This window comes from Halichoerus grypus, chromosome 2 (assembly GCF_964656455.1).
Source record: "Halichoerus grypus chromosome 2, mHalGry1.hap1.1, whole genome shotgun sequence".
Lineage (NCBI taxonomy): Eukaryota > Metazoa > Chordata > Mammalia > Carnivora > Phocidae > Halichoerus > Halichoerus grypus.
In genome coordinates, this window is record NC_135713.1 from 130147687 (window position 1) to 130162380 (window position 14694).

The following is a 14694-nucleotide window of genomic DNA, read 5'->3' on the forward strand; positions in this document are numbered from 1 at the left end:
TTGCCCCTATGCCAACACCAACCACCCTTGATTCCCATGCAAGGAAGGGAAATTGACATTCACTGATGAAGTTTTGAGCATTTGGAAAGCCTTTGGTTGAGAGGCCTGGTCTCATGAATAAAAGAACCTAAAAATATCTCAAGTAGAGAAGGAGTGGAATCTGGTGCTTTGAGAAGGAAAAGAAAGTAAACAAATCTGAGAGGAGGAAGTTGATTCATCCAAAGGGAGGGGGAGGTACTGGGGGTTCTTCAGATGGCCGGGAGCATACTCCACTTCTACCTGCATCCTTTGGGCAGTAAGACCGCAAATAGGCGGGTGTGCCAAGGGAGGCTCGGCCCTGACTGCTCTATATAGACCAGGAGTTCCCACAAATCTTCTGTTAAAACTTAGCACTAAACCAAAAGAGCCACAGGTCTTTGTATGGGCCCAAAGGCATGGGCACAGAACAGGAAAATGGCAGCCACAATGAACATAGTGCCACCCAACTTTTGGCTAGTAAAATGCCTGGGGTACCTGTGCAAACCTCAGGGAGGAGAGAGGACCATTGTTCCTACCAATAACTGAGACCGAATTTCTGGCGAACAGTGACAGTAGGGGCCTGAGTCAGATTTGATTTTATTTAAGAAAAAAAATATTATATTTTGTACATTGAATCTCATGAAGTTAGACATGGAGGCAAATTGTACATTCTTTCTCATACCTTTTGATTGTCTGATATTTATCTGGTTTAGTAATAGTAGTAGTAGTAATAATAATAAACCAATTTCTGATGTTCTTTACTCTGGGGTAAAATTGTAAATACTTATAGATCCAGGATAAGAAAAATGACTTAAACACTGGTGTGGCAGAATCTAATACCTGCTCACCAAAATCCATATTTCCCCCTTCTTCCAGGGTGTACAGCCAGAATAACCCTTCCCAGCATTCCCTGCAATTACTGTGGCCTCACAACTAAGTTCTAGTCAATGAACATGAGCAGAAGTTAGGTGCACCATTTGCAGATAAGTAGTGCCCCCCTTATCGGTGGTTTTGCTTTCCACGGTTTTAATCACCCAAGGCCAACCATGGTCTAAAAGCAGCTGATCTTCCTTCTGACGCACTGTCAGAAGGTCAAGAGTAGCCTAATGTTACATCACAATACCTATGTCAGTCACCTCACTTCATCTCATCATAGAGGCATTTTATCAGCTCACATCACCACAAGAAGACGAAATACGGTACAATAAGATATTTTCAGAGAGAGAGAGACCCTATTTATATAACTTTTATTACAGTATATTGCTGTACATGTTCTATCTTATTGTTGTTTATCTCTTACTGTACTTAATTTTTAAATTAAACTTCATCATAGGTATGTATGTATCAAAAAAATGTGGTACATATAGAGTTCAGTACTATCTGTGGTTTCAGGCATCTACTGGGGGGGTCTTTAAACATATCCCCTGTGGGATGAGGTGGTGCATGGGGACTACTTTATAGACCATTATAAGCTTCCAAGCACACACCTCCATGATCTCTTCTAGTCTGACTATCTAGAAAAGGGATGATCCCAAATCATCATAGTGGGAATCTACCCTTTGAAGATGTCAGAGGCTTCATTAGTCTTTATCACTAAATGACCCTGAATAACAATGAATGAGCAGAACCTCCGCACCAACAAGAGCACTCACAATACTTGAATAGGCGAGAAATTTCTATTGTGCTAAGCCACTGAAATTCTGGGGTCTACTTGTTACAATAGCTAGCATTATTCTAACTCATGAAATTAGAGCGGCTGGAACAACAACTATAAAAACTAACTTTTTCACACCTACAATCACCACACAATCATGTCCTCTGTAAAGAGTATCTCTCAAATTGTAGAAAAGATGTAAGAAAATGGTAGTTTAAAATCCAGTGTAAAGTTCATATTTAGGTTACCTATAAATGTCTTTTGTTTGCTACACAAAGCATTCTATTTTATTTTAATTCGTTGCCAACATTTGTAAGTGATGAAATTTCACACAAAAATCTGGATTTTCGGGCAACCCTTTCGGGTCCCTCCCTCCTTGGGAGCTTTGTACTATCATACTCAATAAACCTTGCTTTGCTGCCTACCACTGTCTGGTCTACCTCTTCATTCTTCGAAGTGGCGTGATCAAGAACCACGGGCACCAATTGAGAAAAAATCCTGCAACAGTCAGGGGGAAGAACAATTCAGACATTCAGTGTAATCAGTACAAAGATTGGAAGGCAAGAGCAAGCCTACTCTGTCCAAAGAACCGCAAGGAGACCAGTGTGGCTGGAGTGAAGTGAGGGAGGTAGACGGGAGCATGTGTGTGTGTGTGCAGTGCATCTTGTGGAATCATGTGGTTACTCTAAAGACTTCGCCTTTTTTTCTGGGTGAAATGAGTAGCCACTTGAAGGGTTTGAACAGAATTATAGTATGGTCCCGGAGCGCCTGGGTGGCTCAGTCATTAAGCGTCTGGCTTTGGCTCAGGTCATGATACCAGGGTCCTGGGATCGAGCCCTGAATCAGGCTTCCTGCTCAGCCAGGAGTCTGCAGAGCCCGCTTCTCCATCTCCCACTCCCCCTGCTTGTGTTCCCACTCTAGCTATCTCTCTCTCTGTCAAATAAATAAATAAAATCTTAAAAAAAAAAAATCTGGATTTTCATCTTCTGAAAAACCTGATAATCTAGCCAAGTTGGGCTTTACTCTCCCTTTTCCGTAAGATATGCACCCTCCAGACCCACATGACTTGTTCTGGCCATCTTCCCTCTTATGCATTACTTACTTGGGCTTTGAATGCCGTTGAATGTTCCTGTTGGATTATCATAAGTAGCTGGGGATTAAAAAAATATGCAATACCAACTAGACTATAATTACAGTGAGGAGAGATTACTTTAACTATTTACATGCTATGTCCTTGGCTTCTTTTGATGGCAATTATAGAAATAGTCATATAAAATCTATAACTGCATTTGTTGGCCTGATATTACCGACAGTTTTTGCCCTCTGACTGTATCTCTTTTTTTTTTTTCTTAAAGATTTTATTTATTTATTTAATTGACAGAGAGGGACAGCGAGAGAGGAAACACAAGCAGGGGGAGTGGGAGAGGGAGAAGCAGGCTTCCCGCAGAGCAGGGAGCCCGACGCGGGGCTCGATCCCAGGACCCTGGGATCATGACCCGAGCCGAAGGCAGTCGCTTAACCAACTGAGCCACCCAGGCACCCCTCTGACTGTATCTCTTAATATTCCCTATATAAAATCCAACATAAAGTCTCATTTCAGAATTAACTCACTAGAAAATAATTAGTAACATCCCTCCCCCAGTACAGTAAGAACTACTCATCTATCATTTTCTCTGTTTTGCCTTTGGCTGTTAAGAGCATCATAGCTCTATTTCTGCTTCAATTATACTGTATGGGAAGTGATGATTTAAACATGTGTATTCCATTTTTCTCCTTTTATTGTTATTATATTTTAATATATATTCTCATTTATACTTACTTATGTACTTAAAAAATTCATCTATTTCATACATACATTTCTTGTAAGCTCAAATTCTTTGCAAAGTTAAATAGAGTATAAATAAATAAGTATGGTTAAATTAAACATTGTAGTTAATGTTTAATAACAGTATAAAATTATATCAGGAGATCATAAAGTTTAATATTCATAATATACCAGGCCATATCCATTTGAGATACAATATTTTTCTTGCTTTTGTTTCTTTCCTTTTGAAACTAGGGTAAAATTATTAATAAGTGATTTCTTGGTATCTTTTCTAGATGATCTGCTATCAACTAGAGGGGCATACTTAATTTGTTTTTTAACATTCACATTAAATAGCAAATATCATATACAGATAGATAGATTCTTGTATTTACTTGGTCATTCATTCAACAAGGCATTTACTGAACACTTACTTTGCATCAAGAACTATATGAGACTAAAGCCAAGTCTCAGAACTGGGGGACTCAACTAATGGAGTAGAATCAAGCCTAAAGGAAAGATCCATAGAATATGCACTAGAGGAAGGGACAGTTTCTGCCTGAGGAGTCAAGAGAGGCTTGTCAGTTGAGGGAGATGGAGATGTGCTCCAGGTTTTGAAAGGCAAGCGGTAGGTGAAGCAGAGGGAAGGTGTCCACCTTGAGAAGGGATGGAGGCCAGAACCTAGGGGAATCTTTAGTGAATCCTAGATCCTCAAATCGGTGCCGTTGTTGAGTGTCAGTTTTAAGTAGAAGGCAGGGGACAAGGTCAGGAGATGAAACTGTCAAAGGAGAAGTAGTAGGGATCTGGTCAAGGTCCTCACCTGACATGATAGCTATTTACTCTCTTACGGTTGATGAACAACCACTGAGATATTTAAGTAAGAGACTTACATGGAACCATGGAACCAACTCTGGAATCAGTCTGATTACTTCCCTTATGATTCACTGATTTCATTTGGTAATTATGCATTTCAGAAAAAAATTAGTACAGCTTGAAAAGGTAAGTATATTAAGTTATAGGCCACTAAAATAAACTTGAAATATATGGTAAAAGGAATTTAAAGGCAGGCAAGTAAGATGGGGCAAGTGTGAAGTTTGGTTCACACAGTTCATGTCCTGACATCCTACCTAAACACTTGTTAGAGGTGAGGCACAAAGAACTTGACTCTTGACTTTCTGGTAGTCAAAATAGCCATTTATAGAGACAGGATCCATGGAGAAAAAGCAAGCCCCGTGCTTAGTGGAGGTGTCAATATTTGTGGGGCAGAAGGCATACTCTGATACAATAATAAATTTCCTCAGTAATAATCTGACAGCAAACAATAATGAGCTTTAGAGGACAGTTTTCTCTCTTTCTTTCTTTCTTTCTTTCTTTTCTTTTTTTAAAGATTTTAGTTATTTGAGAGAACACAAGCAGGGGGAGGGGCGGAGGGAGAGAGACAAGCAGACTCCCCCCTGAGGGTAGAGCCCAATGCAGGCCTGATCTCAGGACTCCAAGATCATGACCGGAACCAAAGCCAAATGCCTAACAGACTGAGCCACCCAGGTGCCTTTAGGAGAGCTTTCTTATAAAGTCTTCGCAAACTAAGTTGTTAGCATCGTGCCAAGCCACTCCTCCCACATTCAATGAAAGCAATTCTAGGGCAACTTGATGCAGTCTAGGAATTGGCTCTCTGCTGACCTCACTTAACTGAGGAAGGATTTGAGGGTGTCTCTCTAAAAGAAAACATGGACTTTATTTCAGGCACTCCTCTGTGATATGCTTTCTCTCATCCAAGCTTTTTAAAGCTAAATATTGAGTGACACTCCTGGATAGACCCTAAAGTGAGTGAAGCCGAGAGCTCTCTGGTAGAATTGACCAACTAGGCTGGGGCTAGAGCTGATATCCTCTCTTGGAAATTGTGGGGCCTGAAATGATACTTTTTGAATTCAACCTCCATTCATCCACTCACCCACCGTCTGACTGACTGACTGAGTCATTCGACACCTACTTATTGAGAACTGACTGTGGGGCAGACACCAGGAATTAGATGCAGGCTCTACTCTTAGGAAACTTATAATGCAGAGAAACAGAAAAATTACAAGGAGATAGTTCTACCAAAGGCTTAAAAAGACATTCACCAGGGAAAGAAATGATCTGAGGAAGCGCTGACAGGACACAGCAAGATTCTCCTCAGAAAGTAATTTTGTCTTCCTAGTACCCCCTATAAAATAAACTGGCAGCTAAAATGAGGTACTTTATTCTCTAAGGTTATTAACCACAGTCCCATAAAAATGGTGGAACAGTTTTACCAAAACAGTTCATTTTGGAATAACTGTTAATAAATTTTTTGAACCTTTGTATGTGTTGGGCACTCTACTATTTCATACATATCACCCTACTTCACTTCTAAAATACCCTGTGAGGTTAAGTAATGTTATTAGCTTCTCTTCACAGATAAGAGGAACAGAACTTTAGGAACCTTTGTCACGTCCTTCAAGCCCAGTAACTAGCTTTCTGTTACTACCCTCTCTCTGGCAAGAATCAGATAGTGGGGCCTTTTAAAGTGCCCTCATGAACTATATCAATACCTTATCTTCTTTGTAATGGAAAGGTATCATTCTCACTCATCTTAAAGTGATTTGAATTCTTAAGAAAAAAAAATAACGAAAATACAATGTGTACTAGATTCTCTTAGCACTAGTATAGAGTGAGTTCTGTGTGAGCATTAATGACTAGATGAGTGCAGCCCAGAATCAAAAGGGAGAAAATGCTTTGTATAATCCTGCATTATTGCCATCTGATCTTTTGACAAGTAGATGGAGATTATAACAATGACCTATACTGGAATGTTTGGGCCTCTAAAATTTGTGTATTCCTTTGATAAAACGTTGCTGTGAGAAGTACATGCTTATCAAGTAAGGCACAAAAATAAGAGTTTGAAGAAATGCATAGGTAGCTAATAGGTATTTACCAAAAAAAGTGAAAGGATTATACTCTGTGTCCAATTCAATGGCTAGACAAAAATCTAGCACATGTGATGGTTCTAAAAAGCTGGGGTGGCAGGAATTGTCTTTGGGTGCTTATTCAGCTTAAACTTAGTCATCATCTACAGAACATGAAGAAATAGCACTCAGATCTGGTTGAGGGGAAAATTAGCCTCCTGGACGTCAGCCAGAATCTAGGCTTGCAAGATGTGACCAGACTTATGCCTTAGGTCTCTGTACCTCCACCTACCCTCACTAGGAGATCCAGCAGCTAAGATTAGTGGTTCTCATAGTAATTTATTGTGCCTTGGATTTCTAGGCAAAAGAAAAAAAAAAAAGATAAGTTTAATAAGATCCTGATGGAGTTCCAAAGTTTTATTTTGAGTATCACCTCATCAGCATGCTAGAAATTAGCTGTTTAGCCACATCTTACTGGGCTAGGTCTGCTTGATGGCTCATAGTTCAGAGAGCACTGATTCTAAGTTATGAGCATCCTGCTGGTGTGAAGTAAAAACTCAGACCCTCTCCCCTTCCAAACCTGCAGAGAAGTTTGGTAGTAACACTCGTCAATGGGATTTGAAAGCCTCTGCTATTCTTCTCTGATTTTTAACCTCTCCAGCCAAGCATGTAGGAGATGAACCATGGAATAACCACATATGGGATTCAAATGAGGGACCACATAGTCATCCAGTCCAGACAAACTAACCAAAGGTGGGCTGCAGAGAGGGTTGACTATAATATAATTTCTGAGATTTATCACCCACACACCCATGCTGTGTTCATTAATAATCATTGTGGAATTTTCCATTTTGATTAACAAGTCTGGCTCTGAAAGAATAACCCATAGGGCAAGAATTTCCCCATTCCTCATTGGCTTCAGATAGGGCTCCATGAGATCCTACCACCAAAGTCTCTCAGGATAATTAACAGCCATGACGTCTATAGAATATAATACAGCTAAAAGATTATAAAAATTAATTTATTAACACACTGGCTTATGTGTGTTGGCATATATATTCAGCAAAAATTCTGAATTAAACGTGAAATTTTAAAAAGTGAAATCAAACTTATGCAACAGGGATCTTGGAGTAAGTCTTTGCTTTGCAACCTACTAGCTGTTTGCTGTGAGTAGGCTTCTTACTGTCTCAGACTCTCACTTTCTTCATCTGATAGAGGAGTAGTAATACCTGCCTCACAGGATTGTTGTGAAAAATAAATGACATAATGTGGGTGGGAGCATTTAGGAAACTGTAAATCATTATATGACTCTAAGGTATTATTCATTACTGTCACCTTATCTTAGAATTAGTCATGACAAGCTTCAGGAATGAAGTGATACTTTTAGAGTACGTAGAAGTATGGGATTTGGATGGGAAGAGGAGGGAGATTGTTCCCATTTGGCTCATCAGTTGAATAAACACGTCCACTATGCCGCCATCCCAGCTTGCTGTACTAAGAATCAGGCCTGGAGATGTTGCCCAGAGGCAGGACCATGAGGACAGGGAAGCTGGCCCCCAACAGGGAGATGCTGGTCAGGGACCGTAATTCTGGTAAAACAAAGGGTCCAGGTTGAAAGTGGTAGGGGTTTTATTGGACAGTGCAGCTCTTCTCAGACATTAGCCATCATCACAATCACCTGGAGGATTTTAAAAACACATATTGCTGGATCTCACTCCCAGTGTTTCAGATTTGGGAAGTATGAGATAAGGCCTCAAGATTTGCATTTCAAACAAGTCCCAGTGACTCTGATGCTTCTAGTCCAGGGGCCACTCTTCTAGAACTACTTGGACAACGTAAGAATTGCAACTTCTCACCTCTAAAAACTTAGCCTGATTCTGACTAGTATAAAGAAAAAGGGAATTTTCTTCAAACTAATGAGGATTGTTTTTTTTTTTTTTTTTTTTTAAAGATTTTATTTATTTATTTGAGAGAGAGAGAATGAGAGAGAGAGAACACATGAGAGGGGATAGGGTCAGAGGACAAAGCAGACTCCCTGCCGAGCAGGGAGCCCGATGCGGGACTTGATCCAGGGACTCCAGGATCATGACCTGAGCCGAAGGCAGTCGCTTAACCAACTGAGCCACCCAGGCGCCCAAACTAATGAGGATTGTTGAATGGTTCCTAAAATGCACAGGTATCAAATTCAGAAACAGACAGGAACTAGAGCAGTTCTGGACCTAGGAGCACAAACCCCTTCATCATGCTGCCTGGACATCACTGGCAGGAGATATCACTTCCAAGTATTCTTCCTCTCTTGCTTCACCTGAATTAATATTCAGAATCTAATTGGCTTAGAGAACATGCCCACTCCTCAGCTATGTGATAGCGTACTTTGAATTATAGACCCTCTGAGACTGTGCATGATGGAAGAGACGTAACTGAAAAGGATATCAGGTAACTATTGCCAAAGATGTTAATGGATGCTTATGTAGCCAAGAAACAACAATAACAACAAAAACAGTCCATGTCTCCTATCATAGTAGGAAAAGACCAATTAACAGAGGGCCTGGAATTCTAGGGGAGAGGAGTTTGCACTTGATCTAAACTGAGGGCTCCTGTAGATTTTTAGAAGGCAGCTGATAGCTTCTTTAGAGGAGGAAAGGAAGAAGTGAAATCAACTCTTCAGGAAAATTTTGTCTTGGGTACCCAGGGTGGGCCCTCCCATGCCCTGTTTTCCTGATTCCAGCTTCAAGACTATTGCTTCCAGGTTTAAGTATGTCCTCAGGAACTCTAGGTCAGGAACTTCTGATTTAAAGGCATACTCATCTGTCCTACAGCTTGAAGCATGCTATACAATTCACTAGAATGGTTCCTTCTTCTGGATATTCTTAACTTTTTTCCTTTATTAGAAATATTTCAAGCATACAAGACAGTGTAGAGAATAACATAGCACTTGAGTATCTACCTCCCAGTTACCCAGATTTCTCTTTTTGAAATAATCCCATGGAAAATTATAGAACTTTTGGCCATGGTCAAGTCTTGGAGGTAGCTAGATCAAGAGATGGGCTGGCCATTGAGATGGAAGTGAGGCAGGGAGGCAAACCTGTGGGTTACTGCAAGTAATCAGATCATCAACAACAGAGTAGGCAGACAGGGCTAAGTACTTATACCCTCAAATATTAAAAATAGTGAAACAATGGATTCAACAATTTGGAAGGCATTAATTTTAAAAAGGATACTTTTCCTTAAGGTACCTAGTCCTGACTCAAATTGCCCTGACATGAACAATCACCTTTGAGCGATTATAAACATTTGCTTCAGGGGCGCCTGGGTGGCTCAGTTGTTGAGCAACTGCCTTCGGCTCAGGTCATGGTCCCAGGGTCCTGGGATCGAGTCCCATATCGGGCTCTCTGCTCCGTGGGAAGCCTGCTTCTCCCTCCCCCACTCCCCCTGTTTGTGTTCCCTCTCTCACTGTGTGTCTCTCTCTGTCAAATAAATAAAAAAAAAAAAAAAAAAAAAAAAACATTTGCTTCAAATATTTGTTTAATCCTGTGTAGATCTCTAAGTAGATAAGTAATCATGTGAGAAGGATTGATAAAAAAGCCTTGGGCAAGTTAGCCATGTGGGTGGCTGGAGTGGGTATCCAGTATGCATTTACGACCCTTTGTAATCTTTGAAAAGTATAAGGTGTGACTACCTAAAGTTAATGAGATGAGATTTTAAGCTTCCAAATAATAGTAGTGACAACTCAGTCTGAAATTTTTAGGCTTCTGCCTTCTCTCCATTTTATAGCTATCAGTTTAATTATACAAAAATAAAATTCAACTATTGGGTTTCAGACAAGTGAACTCTGAATAAAAGGAAGCTGCAAGGTTGTTAATTTTCATGTTAAGATCATAATTTCCTTTGGATGTTCTTTCTTCTTTTGAAATAGGGGTTTTCCAGAACTGTATTTTCTTTTGCTGCTACTTTTTCCTTCTATTTCCATTCTATGAGATCATTACCTTTTGTCCTTTCCATGTTATACCTTAAAAGTATCATATTCAGATTATGGTAACACCTTATGTAACTGCCATTTTTAAGAAATAAAATTTAAAGTAGGCTCCTATAAATACCAGAATAACTTTATTTTTAATTTAGCCATTTTAATAATTCATTTCAATGAAATTGAACAAGGTATTGAGCTAGAGCCTGTGAGAGGCATAAAGATAAACAGACTTGCTCCCTGTTCTCCATGAGCTCACAGTCCTGGGGAAGAGCTGGTTCACATCACATAATTCTCCTGTGGGTCATAGTGTGACAAGTGACAAAAGACAGGTGTAAGAGATGTGCTGTGAAAGTACCAAAGAAAGAGATTACTTCTGGTTGGATGGTCAGGAGATACTTCCTGGAAGGAACAATTTTGATGAAGAATGGGAAAACCTGGCATTCTTCATCAGAATTGTTGGTGGGGACTGATATTCCAGGTTGAAAGAAACCATGAGCATAACCCTTAGGGCAGGAATGCATGGCGTTCTTGGGAGTCACAGCTGTGTGATACGGAGGAGTCAGGAAAAGGGGTCAGAGCCTCATTTTCAGTGTGTTGAATGCCACGGTCAGGAGGTTGGACTTTATTCTGGAGTAACGGGCAACCGTTGTCTTACTCTAGGCTTTGGAACAGGGGAAATGACATGATCAGAGTAAAATTCATTTCAGTTTAGCAAATATATTGAGTAGCTGTAATGTGCCTAGCCCTGTTCTTGGAGTAATAGATACGGGGACACATTCTTGATGTTGCCCTCAATGACCTTTGAGTCTAGTAGGGGACAGATATATGAACAGAGAGTGTCAATAAAAAGTAGTATTTTGAGCTAAAATAGATGTATGTACAGGAGGTTATGGGAGCCCTGAGAAAGTAATCTGGGGGCTAAGGAAGAGGTTGATTCCTGGCATAAGTCTTACAAGAAGAGTAAGAATTATTTGGATAAAGAGGAGAGGGAAGGATAGTCCTGACCAAGAGAACACAGAGAGCAAACTCACAGGGAATCAACTGGCATGGGATGTATAAAGAAAGACAGCAATGCCATTTTATTAGCTTATTCAGTGGGAGGCAGGGAGGGAGTAGGGAGAGAGGAGGGAGCCGAGGAGGTAAGAATGGTCCTTTGGAAACCTCTTTCACGGCAGAGGCAGGGAAGCCAGAAGACTACTACAGAGTCACATCCTACAGTAGTGTTTCATTTAGAAGGCATGGCCCAAACAGGAATTCCAAACTTTACCTGTGACTCCCAAACATTTAGAGGGATTCAAGTATATACTGCCTGACAATTCCTATTAATACTCTGTTATTTCTTAATATTAAGCATCCCCAGGGCGCCTGGGTGGCTCAGTTGGTTAAGCAACTGCCTTCCGCTCAGGTCATGATCCTGGAGTTCCGGGATCGAGTCCCGCATCGGGCTCCCTGCTCGGCAGGGAGTCTGCTTCTCCCTCTGACCCTCCTCCCTCTCATGCTCTCTGTCTCTCATTCTCTATCAAATAAATAAATAAAATCTTTAAAATAAATAAATAAATAAATAAATAAATAAATAAAAGCATCCCCAGAATTCCCAGGAGCCTTCTGGTGTCCTATCCTGGAAGGACCTTCACCCCATCTACAGAGTTCCGTTCGGACCACCTTGGTCCTTCAATCCCTGTTCTCTTTTCTGCCACTCCAGTAGGTTTCATTCTCCCTTTGAGTGTTACTCTTTGTCTCTGTTTGGTTTTCTGCCTCCACCCTGCTTCTTCACGCATGAGTTTTACCCTTTTTCTTCTCTGCAAACAGGACTTGATGGTGTGAGAGCAAGAGGGCTACACTGTGATTTGGGTTGTGGGGGGACAGTGGGAGCTTCTGAACTTGAATGTGTTAATATTTGGGGGCCAGTAGCAATAAGATGAAATATGATCAGAAAGAGGGATATGGCAGTATGATGGAATAGAAGACACAGAAGTGAGATAACTTTCAGAGACATACTCACAGCCTGACAACTAACTAAATGTGGGATGGAGGCAGAGAGGGGTAGGATTTTAATACTGCTTGGTACTTTGGATGTAGAATAAATAACAACAGTGTGATATTATTCACTATGGTGGGGGTCCAAAAAGAGGGGCATACTTAAGAGGGAAGATTAGAAGATGATAAATTTGACTTTGTATATACTGAGCCTAGGGTGTCAGCAAGATATTCAAGTCATATTTAGCAAGCATAATGCTTTAATTTGATGCAACATGCTAGCAGTCTCCAAACCTTTGTGCACTCATGGTCAAACACCCTTGGAAAACAACATACTATGATCCTTTCTTGGAGATTGGTTATACACTGATAAATCCTGCGGTAACTAAACCCATCTAACTTCATTTCCAATGCCCCTCCCATTTTTTTTCCGTAATACCTATTAACATCATTGGGAAAGTTATTTTCAAGGAGCCATGTTTTAAGAAATTATCGTTACAGCCCTAAGGACCTGTAATTAGGGGATGATTAAGATAGAAAGAATTTGATGGGGGTGGAGGGTGTTGTTTATTTGCATGGAAGTGAGAGTTGCAGCATTATGTACTGATGAATCACTCAGAGTGAATAGAGCGAGAAGAAAGTTTGCAGGAAGAACCTCTATAAACACTGTTTGATACCTGAAATGGCATGTAGAGAATATAATTTGGAGAGGCAGCAAGCAAATTGTGGTAGCAAAAGCATGGGTAGAATTGACATGTGTGACAAGTGATCTAATCTCTGATATTGTTTTCCTACCTGAAAAATAATGCCCACCTTGTTGGGTTGTATTGAGATTTAAAATAGAAAATATATGAAGCATGTACCACATAGTAGACACAGAATCTATTCTCGATAAACACTGTTATTAATATTTTCATTTAAATCTTCTTGATGAGTTGAAACAAAGCTTTCGTGATCACACTGCTATATTAAAACCTGAACTTTGAGCAGTTACATGGCAGAAATCTCTGTGGTGGATATCAATACCCTAATACAAGAAAGCAATCCCAGTTAAGACAAGCCTGGGCCAGGAACAGCATGGTACAGGAATAGAATCCACAGAAGCTAGGCAATGGAAGACGACACCACAGGAATTTCCGGAAGGCATCTGTGACTATGGTTTGTTTTTTGTTTTTTGTTTTTGTTTTTTTTAATCTGCTTTGCATAAAGAGATGCTGGAAGCTAATATCAGAACCTTAGTGAACAATCTGCTCTCCTTAAAAAATTTCTGAGCTAAACCCACCCTGGGTGAATGGCTGTAGGTATCAATCTGGCATGAGGAGACATCCTCTGACAATAGTCATTATCTGGCACCCTCAGGGGCGGACTGGGGTGGGACTGGAGGGAGGCATCTGCAACAGAAAACTGAGCTAATGAGATATACTGCTCTTTGAATATGTCCCCATGTCACAATTGCAGGCCTTAATCATTTTCACTCTTACTCAATTGAGCATACAAGGCCAAAAGAGATCCTGAAGGCCAAAAGAGATTCTGAAGAGATTCCACAGCAGATTAGCTTTTCTCTATGGGGAGGGGGGCACAAAGTCAATTACCGTGATTTATCCAAATTAGCTTATTTCAAATATCAAAGGGATGGTGACCAGAATTTGTTATTTTGCAGTCATATTTGTAGGACTTCTGGACTGCAGCCCCTTAGGTCTCAGATGATCTTTGTTCTTATTCAGATTGGCCATTTAACATGACCAGCTAATGTTCTTAATCAAGAAGTCATCCCCAGTCCCCAAGGTATGGTAGAGGAAATCATTGAAAGGAAGATGAGTAAGTCTTGCAGGAAACTTGTAAGGTAGCAGGATTGTTCAGATCCTTGGGAAGGGACAGAGGCAGGGTGACAACTGGTTTATGTGTGTGAACAAACAAGGATCTTGTGGCAGGAGATGCTCGTTAATTGTTCTCTGAGTGAAGATAGGCTAAAGTGTCAATGAAATACACCCGAAAATTTCATAGGGTCTCTCAGGGGAGTATTTGCAAGGAAAATGAACAGTTCTCTATCTTTTATGGTCACTTGCCCAAGAATCACAAGACTAGGGAAGAATGAATATACATAATCCAGTGCTACTTGAAATGTGGTCCAAAGTTGGCAGCATCATCATCACCTGAATATAGCATCATCTAGAAGTACAAATTCTCAGGTCACACCCTAGGCATGCAGAAATAAGAATCTCCAGGCAATTTGTTTTTAAAAGTTTTCCAAGTAATTCTCGAAACACTGAAGTTTAAGCAGCACTGTCCTAGGCCTGTATTCGGTGTGCCAATCATTTCCACTTCCGTTCACTCACTAAACCTGCCT

The 14694-nt window shown here is 40.5% G+C and overlaps 1 protein-coding gene across 1 annotated transcript in view; it reads right to left on the reverse strand.

Annotated features, from left to right (window-relative positions):
* CCDC192 (coiled-coil domain containing 192) overlaps window positions 1-14694 on the reverse strand; it is a 198379-nt gene that overhangs the window by 130998 nt on the left and 52687 nt on the right. The gene's annotated exons all lie outside the window — the stretch shown is intronic.